This window comes from Coffea arabica, chromosome 7e, assembly GCF_036785885.1.
Source record: "Coffea arabica cultivar ET-39 chromosome 7e, Coffea Arabica ET-39 HiFi, whole genome shotgun sequence".
NCBI lineage: Eukaryota > Viridiplantae > Streptophyta > Magnoliopsida > Gentianales > Rubiaceae > Coffea > Coffea arabica.
This window is the reverse complement of record NC_092323.1, coordinates 28,731,600-28,751,028: the sequence shown is the minus strand read 5'-3', so window position 1 is coordinate 28,751,028 and position 19,429 is coordinate 28,731,600. Positions and strand designations below refer to the sequence as shown.

General features: G+C 37.4%; 1 long non-coding RNA gene across 2 annotated transcripts; it reads right to left on the bottom strand.

Annotated features, from left to right (window-relative positions):
• Positions 1 to 15,285: 15,285 nt before the first annotated feature.
• LOC140010941 (uncharacterized) lies at positions 15,286 to 19,183 on the bottom strand. Of its 2 annotated transcripts, XR_011818143.1 has the most exons (4): positions 18,366 to 19,183; positions 16,322 to 16,381; positions 15,678 to 15,828; positions 15,286 to 15,481 (listed from the first exon to the last, which is right to left on the bottom strand). It is a non-coding gene; the product is annotated as an uncharacterized lncRNA (long non-coding RNA). The 2 variants fall into 2 exon arrangements; XR_011818142.1 differs by having other exon boundaries at positions 15,678 to 16,381.
• Between the last annotated feature and the right edge of the window lie 246 nt (positions 19,184 to 19,429).

Below are 19,429 nucleotides of genomic sequence, written 5' to 3'. Positions count from 1 at the left end.
GGTATATGTTGGATAGTTTACAATCCCATGCAATAGAAAGTAACACTTTGAATTGACTTTGATGCTTATAGCTTCCAAAATCATAACATTTTTGATACGATGATCCTATCAGCATTCTAATGAATAATTATACAAATGTTGCACATGACCATTGATGTTTAAATCACAGTTCCTCAAACACTTGCCAGATGCATTCAATAATATATATATATATATATATATATTCGAAGCAGAAAAAAATTTGAATAGGTTCAACTCTAGTTACTACCACGGATCAGAATATGCTTCTAAATTCGTAGGTTACTTATAAAGACTCTTACAAATTACCTACTAACATAGTTCTCAATTGACAGTGAGATTCAAATGCACGATCTTTTGTGAGAAAGTAACCCACCCTTACTAACTAAATTAATTTGTGTTGGCATTTGATTTCGAACGTAAGTACTAATATTTTTCTTCAACTTTGATCGGACCGCTAAATTTTTCTTCAATGGACCAGAAAACCAAGTAAAAACTAACATAAACTTGCTTCCACCCTAGCTATTGTATTCCATGTATGATTTCCTTTATGACGATTGATGAGATCAAAAAGTTAGGGAGAAACATTTCGAGAGAGCCTACCAAAGAACCTAATATATAAGTTAAGAATTCAATTCTGACTCAAAAGTTTAAACTAATAGGTTTCGGACTCTTACTTACGTATTAACCGCTCTTTTTTCATCTATCGAACCAATATGGGATATAATTCTTTACTCATAAACTTAACAAATCTCCCCCTTTATGAGTAACCTTTCACATTAAACCCAAATTTACAAGCCCTTTTTCAAACCCACTTTAATACTCAATGCAACCCCACGTTATTACTTAAGATCACCTCTTCTTTCAAATATAGATCCACTCTTTTTCAACATCCAAATTGCATTCTAGACCCCTGCCAACTATTGGCTCATTGGTCTAACACCAACTGGATCCCCTGCCAAGCCCATGGTACACCTGATCCAATACCAACCAAACTCCTTGGCATTTTGGTCTACCATCAAGAAGAGAATTTTTATCGATCCAATTTCTAGAAGAATCCACTTGCATATGAGTAACCCAATCTCGTAACCTAAAGTTCTGATACCATTTGTTAGGGAGAAACATCTCGAGAAAGTCTACAAAAAAGCCAAATATATAAGTTAGGAATCCAATTCTGATCCAAAAGTAAATAAAGAAAATCTCCAAAAAAAAAACTTCTCATTGTTTATGTAGCATAAATCAAAATGAATTCGTGTTAAAAATTTATGATATTGATGTGAAAAAAAGTAATGCTAATTCAAGTGCAAATGAACAAAAAGATAATCAAGGAGTGCATATATTTTCATTCGGATATACACATTTAAGACACAGATACTATTTGTATTATTAAAGACCAATCACCAATATTATAACAAGCATAATATTTTGCTTCAACCTCTAATATGATACTGATCATTCAGGAAACAAAAGGTGCATGATAGAAAATCACTATTTTAAAAGGAGGTCAAGTAATTTTATGTACTTAGCCAAGTTTCAAGTATATCCTACTAACATCTGTAATTTTATGTACCTAGCCAAGTTTCAAGTATATCATGCTAACATCTTCTGCTTATACGTATGCAGGAAAGGATCCTATTTTTAAAAAGAAAAATATTATGGGTTAATTTGATAAACTATGAAGACTCGTAAAAATTATTATTTTTTGACTCCTATTTTTGCTTATTTGATTATTTATCTGAATATTTGCTCCGATTATTATTTTCTAACCTTATTAGACTTAAATACATGGAATTATGACTTCATTATATTTTTAAAGTGACTCGTTTCAAAAAATTAATTTTTGGAAACTCGATTAATGAAAATAGTGAAAACGTGTTTGAAAATTTTAGCCAATTGGGAGTACAATAAACTCAAAAAATTGGAGACATGTACAATGGTCCTAAAATAGGTAATTTAAGGTTTAAGTATTCAAGTGATAGTTAGTGGTACGATCGTTATAAGAATTTCTCGAAAGTTTCACTCTATCGCGCCTAAATTGGAAATACGCATTTTCACGCGCGCGATTAATTGAGGGACTTTAGACCATTATTTTGGGACAATTAAGAGTGAATAATATTTATATAAATATAAGTGCATTAGAGGTTTAGTGCACTAGTGAAATAAACTCGAAAGGAATCGAGCCCAAAATGCGCGCGTACACACGCGAGAGAGAGTTGACTTTCGGGTGAATTGTGGCCACACATTTAAGCTTACTTTAGAAGCTTTATTTCAGCACTACACACTCTCTCTTTCCCTCTCACTTTGGCCGAACCATCAGCTGCAAAAACAACTCAAAGTTTCACAAATTTTCATCTCCAAATCTTGCACAAACCTTCACCAAATTCAACCAAAATTGAACTACACTTAACTCAATACTTGGAGATCACATTAAGCTACAAAGGAGAGCTGCAAACCACGGTTTTCTTGGCCAAGGGAAGGACCGAAATTTCTGCTTAGCTCATCAACAAACGTAAGTGACGATCAACCCTTGAAATCTTGGTTTATGGAAGTTGATTTACACTTATGAGCTTAGTTATTCATGTGGGTGGCTTGTTATTGTTGGAAAATTTTGAAGGTGGGCTCTATGAACTCCCATTCTTGGATTGATGGCTGATGTGATGCTTGATGATGGATTTAATGTTGGTTTAGTGCTCAAATTGGTAGATTAATGGTGTATAGCTAGTATAAACTTCAAGGATTGCATGGCTAAAAAGTTTCCAACTCTGCCCTTGTTTTGATCGAGCCCCTTTTTGCAAAATTCTGAGGTTTTGATGGCTTGTATATGATGTTTATATGTTGTATAGATGGTGTATAAAGTTTCATCGAAAAATATTGAGGTTTGGTTGGTCAAATGGATTAATCTTGAAAAGCTAGTAAACCTGTAAAATTTTCCCGTAATGCTCAGACAGCCTTCTTGTTTCATCCATAACTTTGTACTCTGACGTCGAAATCAAGTTCCGTCGGTGGAATTTGAAACTAGACATTCCCAACTTTCCAATGGTATGAAATGCAACCCCTAATTCCACCCGAGTATTCTGTACCAACTGTTTAAAGATGCCTGTCCTGTTTCTCAGTTTTCCTGGAACGAAGTTCAGAAGCTACAACTTGAGACTCGAATTTGAGCTAGTTGGGTGCTGAATTTCAAAATGATTTCTTCTGTGAAATTTTAGTTTTATAAATGTATTTTCCAATGCTACTAACCATGCTTAATTCCGAGTTGAATTGAGTGATTTGTGATCAAAATACGAAACCTGCTCTGTTCTTGAAAACCCTAAATTTTGGGCAAAGTAGATGTTAGACTTGGTGTGGACTTGCCAATTGAATTTTTTGGAGTTAAACACTTAAAAAATGTACCATGAATGTTTCTCAGGTTTTTCCTACACAAATGAACCATGTTTGAGGAATTTTCCTTGACCAAATGTTTGGAATGGAAAACAAAAGGCTCATGGCAGTTCTGCCCTAGGATTTTTTCGAAACTTTGATTGTTTGGTTGACTACCTTCCTAAAGGTATTTTTCCATGAAATTTGATAGAGGGATACCCTTTATATAGGAGTATTATGCTGCCAAATTTGGTACCAATCCGAGTCCATTTCACTGCTCGACTAAATTACCAAAGTTCAAGATTTGATATTGGAAAACCCTTGTTCAACAAGGAAATTTGGGTAACTTTGAGCTACCATATCTTTGTACTCACAACTCCGTTTCTCATTCTGCTTATTTTGTTGTAAACTTGGATTACAACACTAATATATTTGTAAATTTCAAAGTCTAGTTTCAATCAAGTGAATTTTACCGAATTTTCAAATTTGGCCAAAAACCAACTTAAATCTGCCTTATGAACCAAAACAGCGACTTTGAGCTCATTTTTGAATGTTTTCCATTCGGAATCTTAAAGAAGTGTATTCGAGGAACTTTTAGTACTTTGGAAGAGATTTCCAGCGGTACCAAGTTTTCCAATTTTGGACTTGTAAAGAATAAGATACGATTTTTCAAAGATCTCGTACCAAAACTGAAATTTCCGAATCTTAAGGAAATGGATTGAATTCTTCTTATTCCTTTGATGTTACTTGAACGTATTAAACTTGATTTCCAAGATGAAACCTCGATTGCTTTTGTGCTTTAAAGTCCTATCTTTGAACCCCAATTTACGAGTGATTGAGATTCGTTTTCATGGGATTTTCTGAGATTGTGCACTATGTACAATCTTTATAATAATTGAGAGTTTTAAGTGATAAATCCTTACTAATTGCTCAGGCACACAAGGGGAACTTCAAGAGGATCCCACGGTGGATGCTTGAACTTCGAGTGTTGTTTCTTCTTGTTTACTTGGTGAGTGTCAAGTGTGTGTTACTTGAACTACTGTGAACCAGATACATGTTTACTTGTTATTTATACTTGAGATTTTAAAATTCGAGACGGGGGTGTACTTTATCGTACCCGTTCTTGCTTGAAATAAATGACTCGCACTTGAAATACTCGAATGTCTCAATTGCTTGCACATGTTACTTGCTTGCTTGACTTGAAATAGTATGCTATGGCTGCATACGTCGTTGGAGTGAATCTCCTCGACACTCGAACATTCTTAGGGGACGCCCACATCTCATTGGGGAACCTTGGACTCGAGCTGGCATGGGTTTGGTCGGGCTCCTTGGTAAACCATGGGAAAAATTGAAAAGCTTGATCTAGTAAGAGATCTCGCTTGGCATACTCGAGTAGTATTACCTTAAACAAATGATAGGCGGACCCGAAACAGGGGTATATAAGGTGAAAGGGGACAGGTTAAGCGGAGTTCTACGGACTAAACCTACCCGATTGACGGAATGTCAACTCGTGGAGGTTATTGATCGTGCAAGTGGAATATAGCTCCTGAGAGCTCCAGTATCCTTGAATTGTTTATGATTACTTTCCTCATAAATTGTTAATCATGTATATATTATTGTTCGACTTGTCAATTTGGGATTGTTACTTGAACAATGTACTTGCATGTGTGTTCTTGGCCTCACGAGCGTTTTGCTCACCCTGTAGATTTGTTTTCCTTAACAGGTTTGGGCTTGGAATGAGATTCGGACGAAATTTCTATTTTTGAGTACTTTTGTGGACGTTTGTAATAGGGTTCCAATTCTATTGACTAGACATTTTGGCTATTGTATATTTTGGGATGTATTTGGAAACCCGTTATATGGATTTGGTAATTGTTAAATATCGTTAAATTTGAACGCTTCCGCACTAATTGCAGTTATATTATCTGAATGTGATGTCTATTACCGTTATAAGCTTGAATGTATCGCTTGAGTCCTGGCGAGAGTTGGGCAGGCGTCCCGCGGATACCCTTTGATTCGCCTTAGGGAGAAGTGGGGGCGTCACAGTTGGTATCAGAGCGCTAGGTTAGCGCTAGATTAGAGATCTATGTGGGAGACATATTAGATACTCTACCCTTAATATCTGAGACCGGATAATTAAGTTGCACCTTAAGGGGTATTTGGAGCATACTAGTGATTGGATTAGGCATGCAGAAACGACATCCGAACTAGATAGTTATTTAATTTCTAACCCAAAAAGTGCTATTATTTTGCAGGGATGGAAAACGGAAATAGAGTTCCGGCAGCTAACAGGAATGGCCATGCGAATGGTCATGCAATGCCTCCTAGGCCTATCTTCTACCGAGCGCTAGATAGGGAAGCTCGAGTACGCTATTCCCCATCTGACAGATATTCTCGATATTCGTGTAGGGTTACATTTGCCTACCCGAACCACCTCGTGCTTGCTCTGGACGACGAGCGTCGTCAGCTAGTAGATCTTAACAGGGATCTTCAGGCAGAGGTAGACGAGTTTAGACAGATGGTTAGCACTCAGGGCGAGAGGATCGCCGAGCTTGAGGAGGTGATAGAGGGCGAGGTAGCTACATCTGCTGTTGTTAATGAGGAGTTCCGGAGCACTAGGACTCCGCTTACTAGGTTGAGGGAGGAGATTCGTGATAGGGCTTCCGGGATCCTAACTGATGCCACTAGGCTAGTGGATGAGGCGATGGGTATAGCTCAGAGCTCTGAGGAGGAGGAGGATCCGGAGGACGAGGTTCCTCCTGATAGTCCTACTGCGGACTAGATCTAGGCAAATTGACCTCTTTTTTTTTACCCTTTTGACTAGTATAGCTAGAATTAGTTGGGGTGACGCTAAGTGCTGAGGCCATTGTATTTTGCATGACTGTGTGGTCTATTTTTGAGACACTTGTTTTACTTTAGTTTTTTGTGACTAAAAGTACTTTGTGGCACCTGTGTGCTATATTTTTATGATTTTCCCCATGAATGCTAATTATATGAACTTGACATGTTAATGAATGTAAATTATTATTATTTTCAATGTTTTCTTGATTTGTTCCTGCTTTATACCTTGCACTGCATAATTGATTTATTTCTTGTACTAGGCACGTCTAGATTATGGAATGACTAAGAAGGGGTCGAGACCGTGGTCGAGGCCATGGGCGAGGGACTAGACAGGCCCAACCTCAGGGGAATGACTAGGGATCGGCAACTGGACCGACCCAGGGTCAGAAAAATATTGAGGGTAATCAAGTGGCTACTGCCATTAACAGGATGACTGATATCCTAGAACGTTTAGCTGATAGACAAAGTTCTGGACCGCTTAACCAAACTGGGGGACATGATAGGGGTGAGGATATAGCCTTAGAGAGGTTCTTGAAATTTAACCCGCCTAAGTTCCTTGACGAATCTGATCCTGAGGTAGCAAAAAATTGGTTAGAAAAGATGACCAACATATTCGCTACTTTAGACTACACTGAAAATAGGCGAGTGAATTTTGCAGCCTTCCAGTTTGAGGGAGTAGCCCGTGCTTGGTGGGACATGGTGAAAGGAAAATGGGAAAGAGTTCAAACCCCTTGGACTTGGGAGAATTTTACGAGGGAATTTAATGAAAAGTTTCTTCCACCCTTAATTCAGGAGAAGATGGAGGATGAATTTATCAAATTGAAACAGGAACTCTTAGTATAGCGGAGTACGAAGAGAAATTCACTAAACTTTCTAAGTATGCCCCTGAATTGGTAACTAATGAACGGAAGAGGATAAGGCGATTTGTACAAGGGCTCAATGTGAAAATTCAGGAGGGCTTGGCCACAGCCCAAATCTCTACATTTACTGAAGCTTTAGAGAAGGCACAAAGGGTTGAGAGTGCAAGATTGCAGGTGAGAGACTTTCACAATAGAAAGAGACATTTTTCAGGCTCTACATCAGGGCAGGTTGGTAAGAGTGCACAACCTTCCAAAATGGGAAGAAGAGCGGGAGGAACAAGGACTGCTGGAGCTTCTAGGGGAGCTCTGTCTAGAGGAGGTCGTGGTGGCCCAACTCAAGTTAGGGGAGCGCCTTCTACTGGTTCGGCAGTGACCCCTCAGGTTACTTGTGGATACTATGGGAAATCCAATCACTTCGAGAATGACTGTTGGAGAAAGTCGGGGAAGTGTTTGTTTTGTGATAGTGCCGAACATCAAGTCGCGAATTGTCCGAAAGCACCAAAAATGGGAAGTAACACTCAGAGGCCAGAAAAGTCAATCTCTAAGCAGACCAGTGTTGGAGGAAGTCGACCGAAAGTGCCGACTAGAGTTTATGCACTGGACTATCAGCAGATTCTTGAGGCGACTGAAGTGGTTGAATATACAATTCCAATCTTTCATCATTTAGTTAGGGTTTTAATTGATCCGGGTGCAACATATTCTTTTGTAAACCCTAATTTTATGAGTGGGATAGACTTGAATCCAATTAACTTACCGTATGATTTGGAAGTTAAAACACCTACTGGAGATCAAAGTTTAATTGCTAACCTGGTATATAGAGATTGTGAAGTCTGTGTCGGGGAACGAAAACTATTGGCCGACCTGGTAGGTTTAGCAATTAAGGGATATGATGTGATTTTAGGAATGGATTGGCTAGCTCGTTATAATGCTCAGTTGAATTGTAGGACAAAGATTGTAGAATTGTGTATTTCGGGAGAGGCAACCCTGAAGTTGGATGTAAGGGGTAAATTGGTTTCATCTGCACTTATTTTAGGAATTCGGGTTAGAAAATTATTAAGTAAAGGAGCTCAAGGGTATTTGACTTTTCTTATTAACACCCCTAGTAATAAGGTGAATTTGGAGAACATGTCTGTAGTGAAAGACTTTCCAAATATTTTTCCCGAAGAGTTAGAGTCTCTACCTCCAAAATGGGAAATAACTTTTAAGATTGATGTAACTCCGGGAGTGACACCTATCTCTAAGACGCCATATCGGATGACTCCAACGAAATTGAAGGAGTTGAAATTGCAACTGCAAGACTTGTTGGAAAGGGATTTTATGAAAGAGAGTGATTCTCCGTGGGGATCCCCAGTTTTGTTCGTTAAGAAAAAAGACGGGAGTTTGAGAATATGTATAAACTATAGAGGCTTGAATGAGGTCACTATTAAGAATAAGTACCCATTGCCCCACATTGATGAATTATTTGACCAATTGCAATGGACTATAGTAGTCTCAAATTTGGATTTGAGACAGGGTTATTATCAGTTGAGGATTTTGGAGAATGACATACCCAAAACTGCTTTTAACTCGAGATATGGGCATTTTGAATTTGCTGTGATGCCGTTTGGGTTAACGAATGCACCTGCTGCTTTCATGGATTTAATGCATATGGTCTTTTAACCTTATCTAGGTCAATTTGTGGTGGTCTTTATTGATGACATATTGGTGTATTCTAAGAATGTGAAGGATCATGAGAAGCATTTGAGAATTATTTTGCAAACTTTGAAGGAACATCAATTATATGCTAAGTTTAGCAAGTGTGAGTTCTGGTTAAAAAAAGTGACTTTCTTGAGACACATAATTTCTAAGGATGGGATTAAAGTGGATTCAGCTAAAATTGAAGTTGTTTCGAAATGGAAACGACCGGAAAACCCTACCGAGATTCGGAGTTTTATTGGATTAGCAGGGTATTACCGGAGATTTATCAAAAATTTTTCTAGAATTGCTGGACCAATGACCGAGCTGACTAAGAAAAGTGGGAGGTTTATTTGGAGTCCTAAGTGCGAAGAGAGTTTCCAGAAATTAAAAAGACGCTTAACCAAAACCCCAGTATTAGCTCTACCCAATGGGAATGATAGTTTTGTGGTTTACACAGATGCATCTAAGGAAGGTTTGGGGTGTGTTTTAATGCAAAATGACAAATTGATAGCATATGCCTCTAGGAAATTGAAACCGCATGAAGGGAATTACCCGACTCATGATTTGGAGTTAGCGGCTGTGGTCTTTGCTTTGAAGAAACAGAGACATTACTTGTATGGAGTAACGTTTGAAGTTTTTACTGATCACAAAAGCCTTAACTACTTATTTTCACAGAAGGAACTGAATTTGAGGCAACGTAGATGGATGAAATTTCTGGAAGACTATGACTGTACGATTAAGTACCATCCAGGGAAAGCTAATGTAGTAGCTGATGCTTTGAGTCGTCAAGTACAGATGGCTGGATTGATGATTAAGGAATTCCAATTGTTGGAAGAAGTTAGTTGTTGGAATTCTCGACTGGAACCGAGAAAAGTAATTTTGGGGAATATTGTATTAAATTCCACGTTGATAGAACGTATCAAAGAATCTCAAGAAAAGGACACTGAAGTGCAGAAGTAGTTGGAAAAAGTTAAAAAGGGGGACAAGTCAGACTTTACCTTGGGATCAAATGGTGTATTGAGATTTCGAAATTGGGTAGTTGTGTCAAAGGATGAAAGGCTTAAAAAGGAAATTTTAGAAGAGACACACCGATCAAAGTTTACGGTACACCCTAGAGAGAATAAAATGTACCAAAACTTAAAGAGTCTGTATTGGTAGGAGAACATGAAAAAGGAGATTTCTCTATTTGTCCAAACATGCTTAATTTGTCAACAGGTTAAAGCCGAACATCAGAAACCATCGGGACTTTTGCAACCTCTAGAAATACCTGAGTGGAAATGGGAGAATATCACCATGAATTTTGTATTGGGATTACCAAGAACACAGAGAGGCCATGATGTGATTTGGGTGATAGTGGATAGATTGACTAAATCGGCTCATTTTCTGCCGATTAACATGAAGTACCTACTGGAGAAGTTGGCCAAGTTGTATTTGGATGAGATCATTAGATTACATGGAATCCCTGTCAGTATCTTGTCGGATAGAGATCCAAGATTTGTTTCGAAATTCTGGCAAAAGATGCAAGAAGTGTTAGGAACTAATTTGAAGTTTAGTACTACTTATTATCCCCAAACCGATGGACAGTCTGAAAGTACAATTCAGACCCTTGAAGATATGCTGAGAACTTGTGTTCTGGATTTTGGGGAGAGTTGGAGTAAGTTTTTGACTTTAGTGGAATTTACCTATAACAACAGTTTCCACTCTTCTATTCAAATGGCTTCGTATGAAGCGCTTTATAATCGAAAGTGTAGATCTCGAATTTGTTGGGAGGAAATAGGTGAACGGAAGATCTTAGATCCGACTAGTGTCATGGATTGAGGAAGCTAATGAGAAGGTAAAGTTGGTACGCCAGAGAATCCAGACTGTCCAGAGCCGTCAACAGAATTATGCCGATAATCGGATAAAGGATTTAGAATTCACGGTTGAAGATCTAGTGTTTCTCAAGATCACACCGTTGAAAGCAAGTTTGCTATCTAGAAAGGGAAAGAAGTTACAACCAAGGTTTGTAGAGCTGAATAACCTTATTTCAGCGTATGGGGAATGTAGCATACAAATTGGAATTGTCGCCGAGTTTATCTCGAATTCATAATGTATTCCATGTGTCTATGCTTAAGAAGTACCATCCAGACCCTTCACATGTCTTACAACCAGAGAGTATTGAGATTGATGAGACTTTAACTTATGAGGAGAAACCGGTTAAGCTTCTGGATAGGAAGGTGAAGGAACTGAGAAATAAACAGATACCATTAGTAAAAGTCCTCTGGAAGAACCATGGGTTAGAGGAAGTAACTTGGGAGGTCGAAGAAGCAATTCGAGAAAAGTATCCAGACCTGTTCACCAATCAAGGTAAATTTCGAAGACAAAATTTTTCTTAAGAGGGAGAGGATGTGAGGACTCGTAAAAATTATTGAGAGTGTTTGGATACCCCAATTATCCCAAATAATATTTCGCTTGCATCATAAACACATTTCTCAACCTGCCTTTTTATATTTTCAATCACCTTTTTATCTCACATACATCACATCACAAAAAGTGCTACAGTAATTATTCCAAATAATATTTCAAATAATACACTATCCAAACAAACCCAAATAATACACTACAGTAATTATTTTTCGACTCCTATTTTTGCTTATTTAATTATTTATCTGAATATTTGCTCCGATTATTATTTTCTAACCTTATTAGACTTAAATATATGGAATTATGACTTTATTATATTTTTAAAGTGACTCGTTTCAAAAAATTAATTTTTGGAAGTTCGATTAATGAAAATAGTGAAAACGTGTTTGAAAATTTTAGCCAATTGGGAGTACAATAAACTCGAAAAATTGGAGACATGTACAATGGTCTTAAAATAGGTACTTTTAGGTTTAAGTACTCAAGTGATAGTTAGTGGTACGATCGTTATAAGAATTTCTCGAAGGTTTCACTCTATCGCGCCTAAATTGAAAATACGGGTTTTCAGGCGCGCGGTTAATTGAGAGACTTTAAACCATTATTTTGGGACAATTAAGAGTGAATAATATTCATATGAATATAAGTGCATTAGAGGTTTAGTGCACTAGTGAAATAAACTCGAAAGGAATCGAGTCAAAAATGAGCGCTTACACGCGCGAGAAAGAGTTGACTTTCGGGTGAATTGTGGCCACACATTTAAGCTTACTTTAGAAGCTTTATTTGAGCACTACACTCTCTCTCTTTCCCTCTCACTTTGGCCGAACCATCAGCTGCAAAAACAACTCAAAGTTTCTCAAATTTTCATCTCCAAATCTTGCACAAACCTTCACCAAATTCAACCAAAATTGAACTACACTTAGCTCAATACTTGGAGATCACATTAAGCTACAAAGGAGAGCTGCAAACCACGGTTTTCTTGGCCAAGGGAAGGACCGAAATTTCTGCTTAGCTCATCAACAAACGTAAGTGACGATCAACCCTTGAAATCTTGGTTTATGGAAGTTGATTTACACTTATGAGCTTAGTTATTCATGTGGGTGGCTTGTTATTGTTGGAAAATTTTAAAGGTGGGCTCTATGAACTCCCACTCTTGGATTGATGGCTGATGTGATGCTTGATGATGGATTTAATGTTGGTTTAGTGCTCAAATTGGTAGATTAATGGTGCATAGCTAGTATAAACTTCAAGGATTGCATGGCTAAAAAGTTTCCAATTCTGCCCTTGTTGTGATCGAGCTCCTTTTTGCGAAATTCTGAGGTTTTGATGGCTTGTATATGATGTTTATATGTTGTATAGATGGTGTATAAAGTTTCATCGAAAAATATTGAGGTTTGGTTGGTCAAATGGATTAATCTTGCAAAGCTAGTAAACCTGGAAAATTTTCCCGTAATGCTCAGACAGCCTTCTTGTTTCATCCATAACTATGTCGAAATCAAGTGCTGTTGGTGGAATTTGAAACTAGACATTCCCAGCTTTCCAACGGTATGAAATGCAACCCCTAATTCCACCCGAATATTCCGTACCAACCGTTTAAAGATGGCCGTCCTGTTTCTCAGTTTTCCTGGAACGAAGTTCAGAAGCTACAACTTGAGGCTCGAATTTGAGCTAGTTGTGTACTGAATTTCAAAACGATTCTTCTGTGAAATTTTAGTTTTATGAATCTATTTTCCAACACCACCAACCATACTTAATTCCGAGTTGAATTGAGTGATTTGTGATCAAAATACAAAACCTGCTCTGTTCTTAAAAACCCTAAATTTTGGGCAAAGTAGATATTAGACTTGGTGTGGACTTGCCAATTAAATTTTTTGGAGTTAAACACTTACCAAATGTACCATGAATGTTCCTCGGGTTTTTCCTACACAAATGAACCATGTTTGAGGAATTTTCCTTGACCAAATGTTTGGAATGGAAAACAAAAGGCTCATGGCAGTTCTGCCCTAGGATTTTTTCGAAACTTTGGTTGTTTGGTTGACTACCTTCCCGAAGGTATTTTTCCATGAAATTTGATAGAGGGATACCCTTTATATAGGAGTATTATTCTACCAAATTTGGTACCAATTCGAGTCTATTTCGCTGCTCGACTAAATTACCAAAGTTCAAGACTTGATATTAGAAAACCCTTGTTTAATAAAGAAATTTGGGTAATTTTGAGCTACCATATATTGGTACTCACAACTCCGTTTCTAATTCTGCTTGTTTTGTTATAAACTTGGATTACAACACTAAAAGATTTGCAAATTTCAAAGTCTAGTTTCAATCAAGTGAATTTTGCCAAATTTTCTAAGTTGGCCAAAAACCAACTTAAATCTGCCTTATGAACCAAAACAGCGACTTTGAGCTCATTTTTTAATATTTTCCATTCAGAATCTTAGAGAAGTGTATTCTAGGAACTTTTAGTACTTTGGAAGACATTTCCAACGGTACCAAGTTTTCCAATTTTGGACTTGTAAAGAATGAGATACGATTTTTCAAAGATCTCGTACCAAAACTGAAATTTCAGAATCTTAAGGAAATGGAGATTTTTGAATTCTCCTTATTCCTTTGATGTTACTTGAACGTATTAAACTTGATTTTCAAGATGAAACCCCGATTTCTTTTGTGCTTTAGAGCCCATCTTTGAACCCCGATTTACGAGTGATTGGGATTCGTTTTCATGGAATTTTCTTAGATTGTGCACTAAGTACAATCTTTGTAATAATTGAGGGTTTTGAGTAACAAATCCTTACTAATTGCTCAGGCACACAAGGGGAACTTCAAGAGGATCCCACGGTGGACGCTTGAACTTCGAGTGCCGTTTATTCTTGTTTACTTGGTGAGTGTCAAGTGTGTGTTACTTGAACTACTGTGAACTAGATACATGTTTACTTGTTATTGATACTTGAGATTTTAAAATTCGAGACGGGGGTGTACTTTATCGCACTCGTTCTCGCTTGAAATAAATGACTCGTACTTGAAATACTCGAATGTCTCAATTGCTGGCACATGTTACTTGCTTGCTTAACTTGAAATAGTATGCTATGGCTGCATACGTCATTGGAGTGAATCTCCTCGACACTCGAACAATATTGGGGGACGCCCACATCTCATTGGCGAACCTTGGACTTGAGCCGACTTGGGCTTGGTCGGGTTCCTTAGTAAACCATAGGAAAAATTGAAAAGTTTGATCTAGTGAGAGATCTCGCTTGGCATACTCGAGTAGTATTGCCTTAAACAAATGACAGGCGGGCCTGAAACAGGGGTATGTAAGGTGAAAGGGGACAGGTTAAGTGGAGTTCTACGGACTAAACCTACCCGATTGATGGAGTGTCAACTTGTGGAGGTTATTGATCGTGCAAGTGGAACATAGCTCCTGAGAGTTTCAGTATCCTTGAATTGTTTATGGTTACTTTCCTCGTAAATTGTTAGTCATTTATATATTATTGCTCGACTTGTCAATTTGAGATTGTTACTTGAACAATGTGCTTGCATGTGTGTTCTTGGCCTCACGAGTGTTTTGCTCACCCTGTAGATTTGTTTTCCTTAACAGGTTTGGGTTTGGAATGAGACTCGGAGGAAATTTCTATTTTTGAGTACTTTTGTGGACTTTTGTAATTGGGTTCCAATTCTATTGACTAGACATTTTGGCTATTGTATATTTTGGGATGTATTTGGAAACCCGTTATATGGATTTGGTAATTATTAAATATCGTTAAGATTGAACGCTTCAGCACTAATTGCAGTTATATTATCTGAATGTAATGTCTAGTACCGTTATAAGCTTCAATATATCGTTTGAGTCCTGGCGAGAGTTGGGCAGGCGTCCCACGGATACCCTTTGGTTCGCCTTAGGGAGAAGAGGGGGCATCACATAAAGGCCAAAGCTACTTGACATCATCTAAGAAAACCCAATGATAGCAGTAACAATGTATTTCAACAAAAAAAAAAAAAAGGCAAGGTGTGACGACCCACCTTCCCCTTAAGATGAACCAAAGGGTTTGGGAAACCGTCTGCCCACTCTCGCCAGGACTCACTCGTAAATCTTAGAAAACTATAACAATTCCCAACTTTAATAACATGAACCCCAAAATAAACATCAAAACTCCATGGTTAAATATTGCACACCATCCAGAAATCCAATTCATCCAGACATATATATACAACCAAACGGATAACCATCTAAATCGTTTAATCAAATCACTAAGTATAATTAAGATGGTGAGTTATTTAAAACAAGACGTCAACTCTTGAGCTGTCGATTTTCCCTGATTCCACGTTGCCAACCCCTGTTAAGAAAAACAAACTAAAGGAATGAGATTTCGCCAAGTGAGGTTTCCAAGACAATATGCAAACAAAGTAACAAGTTGGCAGTTACATAAATCACAATTTCAAAGCAAGCTCAAATCAAGGCAAGTAGACATTCACATGACAAGTCATTCACATTTCAAGTAAACAACTCAGATAAGCAATTAACACACTCACGCATAAGGATATAGTCTGCTCTCGGGAGCAAGTTCTACAGTAGTTTGTTCGGGATCCGTTGACACTCCGTCAACTCTAATGTACAGTAAGAATATCCAGTAGAACAATGCTTCACTCCAGTCTCCATCTATCGTTCATCCCCCTACCCGGCCTGCGCTCCAAACACAATAAATAGTAGAGGTAATACTCGAGTATACCAAATCCAAAGGACGCATCCAGTGGATAAAACAATAAGCACTCCCTATGACTCATCAATCTTCTCGACCAAGCCCTTGCTGGTTCGATTCAACTAACTAACCAATGGGGTTTGAGATCCTAGGCACTTCACTTGCATTTCAAGTCAATCGTTCAGTGGAGTCATTATAAACACTTGAGTGCTGCATTTCAAGTCCCTCAGTATAGTTGATAGGATAACATACCCAAATGACTTCAAGTCAAGCACACACACACACACATATATATATATATCATTTCATATGTAAACAGTAGAACGGTGATCCAGTCAAATTAGGTCGAGTGTGATAAAGTACATACTCACCTAGCTCATATCAATTCAAGAGATCTAGCATTCCAATTGATTGATAATTTCATCAAAACAACATTTAAATCAAGTACAAGTCAGGCCAGGCTATTGAAACACTCACCAAATCAAGTGAACAATCACGTCTTGGTTTCGGGGTTTCCTTCTACCTCACCACCAACTCCTGAGACATGCCTCAACTATAATTACACTTATCACCTTGATTAAAACAAGTGAAAGACACATAAAACTCTAGTTTTAAAAGTTATCAAACACGTAGGTTAAAAGGTATAGAGTCTTGCAACCAAATGCATGAAATAAGGTTGGAACCCTTGTCCTTACTCTCGGCTTCTTTCATACAATTCTCTCACTATGATTACTTCAAGTTTCTCTAAAAACCAGTGAATCGACTCATGCATGCCATGTTTAAAGCATTAAAAGTTTAACAAGCCAAAATGTATAAGTTTGCAACTAATATTTTAGAGTTAAAGTTAGAGTTAAAGCTCAAAGAAAATGGTAGCTACATATTCTTGATTTAAGCAGGAAATTTTTTTTTTCTGTAAAATAGCATCCATTTGTCGAAAGTAAGGTCAAAATTTAATGATGGTTCATGGTTGGAAGTTTTCCTCCATAACAAGTTACATGTAAGTGGATTACTAACTAGAACTCTACTTTTTTTCATGGTTGAAGTATAAATCATGCAATGCCTCATAATGTGACTATAAGGCATGAATCTCTTTGAAAACTTCAACAAAAATGGAAGTTATAAGCTGGAAAACACAGCTTCTACCCTACGGTTCAGGCAAGAAAATTCCAGCAAGTGTTTGCTCACTTTCAACCATAAATCACACACAAACAAGCTCATAATACACATACAAGTGTGAATCCAGCATTTCCAACCAAGTTTACACCAAAATATCCACTCAAAGTCCAAGAAATTTCCATCGGTTAAGCTTGCAAATGGTATAATAGTCAGGGTAAGCGTAAAATACAGGGCAAAATCAAAGATTATAGAGTATTCTTGATCAATACTTGCACAATTTTCAGTTCACAAAACAAAATACTCATGTCTTTCTTCTAATCAGTTACAAGCTGGAAACTTTCCCGCAGAGCACCCCTAAGTTCTCATTTTAATCTCAAACCTTCGCTTACTTCAGAACATAACACATGAAACAACGTATAAACATCTAGCAAGGTATATAACATGGGTCTTAGTAAGGAGTTCAACAACAAGTCAAGATGAAAGTCAAAAATTTCAGCTTTTATACAATCAGTCAAGAACTTGGAAATATTCTAGCAAAGCAATGAGCATGGACCAACATTTTAGCCATAAAATCCACCTTGTTAAATAAATAAATGAAGTAAATAATGTTTAAAGGGAGTTCCTAACTTAAACCAACAAACATTTGAGTTTAAAGTTGAAACTTTGGGCTTAAAGTTGAAACTTTCAATTCTACTCTAATCAATCCACATTCATTAACCTTAACAGAATTTCCAGCAAAGTTTCTTCAAAAATCAAGTCTTATTCCTTATGAAGTTAAGCAATACAGTACGTGCAGGTCCTAGGAAGGGAAATGGGAGATTTATACGTTACGTTTAGACAAATTTCATCAAGATTTCTTGGGAGAAAAGAACCAAACTTGCAGCTTCACTCCATAAGTTTCATAGAAACCATTGCAGCTATGTTGCTGCCAATTTTCTCAATCTAAGCCAACAACTTGCTACTAAAATCAAAGACAACATGCTATATATCATACTAAACAAGAAATATAACATTTATAGCAGGACTTCCTAGTGGAAACTCCTCAAAATTTCATACTAAAAGGCTATAAATTGAGCTCATGTTTCCCCCTTGGTCAAATCTAGAAATTTTTTAGCAGCCACCAACTCACATGGATGCTATATTTACACCAAGCTTCATCTATCAAAAAGGATTCAAGGATTCCCTGACAACTTGCAACGAAACAAGAGCCAAAATCTAGAAAACAAAAGGTCATCTCTAGTTCGATCTAAGCTGGGAAATTTCTAGCAATAAAGCAAGTCTCTACAACCAATTTCTACTTCAACCCAACCTCAACCAAACATACATCAAAAGCCCTCTAACGTATGTGAAAGAAATTGAAGTTCCAAGTCGTGTTACCTTTAAAACAAGCTGGAAGTTAACTCACCTATTTTGGTCCTTCTCCTCGGTTAAACAGGCTGGAAATGGAAGCAAGACTCAAGCTTCCTTTCAGTTTTCTCTCTCTGGTTCCTCTTGGCTGAAGTGGAAGCAAAACAAGAGAAATTTCTTTGTTTTCTCTCAATCTTCTCTCAGCGGGAAGGTTGGAGCAGGACAAAACCTATTCCTCTCAACTCCCTCTAATCTCTCTCAGTTGAAACACTTGAAGCCAAGACAAGAATTTCTTAGCTCTCTATTCGCTGCAATCTTACTCTTTCTCTCTGGTTTTCTCTTAGTTGAAAGATGGAGCAAGACAAGGAAAAATCCTGCAGCTTTATCCTCTCGGTCTTCAGGCAGCAATTTGTCTAGAAATTTTTTTCTTGTGGAATTTTTCTCCAACTAAATCTCTCTTTTCTTGGTTCTAATTCATTCTAAGACATTATTAACCAAAGGTAGAAGGAAAATAAAGAAGAACTTAGCAATTTACCTCTTGTTTCTCACGGCTTTGGGCTGGAAATTTTCTGCCTTCTCCCTCTCAGTTTTCTTAGCTAAAAGAGTTGAAGTTTTCCTTGTTTCTTGGCTGATGTAAATTGTTGAAGAATGAAGAAAGTCCCTGGTTTACTCTTGTGGCTTTCTCTCAGTTTTTTCTCGATTTTTAGCAAGTAAAGGAGGAGAAATAATTGGTTTCTTCCTAACTCTCTCTCTCTCTGCTGTTTGGAGGGGAAGAAAGAATGAAGTTGGTTTTTCTCAATTCTCTCTCTCCTTTTTCGGGCATAAGGCAAGAGAAAGACAAGAAAGTGTTGGTTTGAAAACTTTTGTCTTGGTCAAATTTGTCATGCAATTTTGGATAAGTATCATGCCATTTGGGAAAGCTTTTATCTTGGTCAAATTTGTCATGTCATTTGGGAAATACAAGTGTTAATGTGTGTGACAACTGTTGTCTTGCATACACAAGGCAATGTTTTATTATACATATGGGCCATATATTTTTATACTATTGCATGAATACCTCACAAATTTCTTGTCTAATTTGTACTAAATTTCTATGTATATTAATCATACTTAAATTTTGAA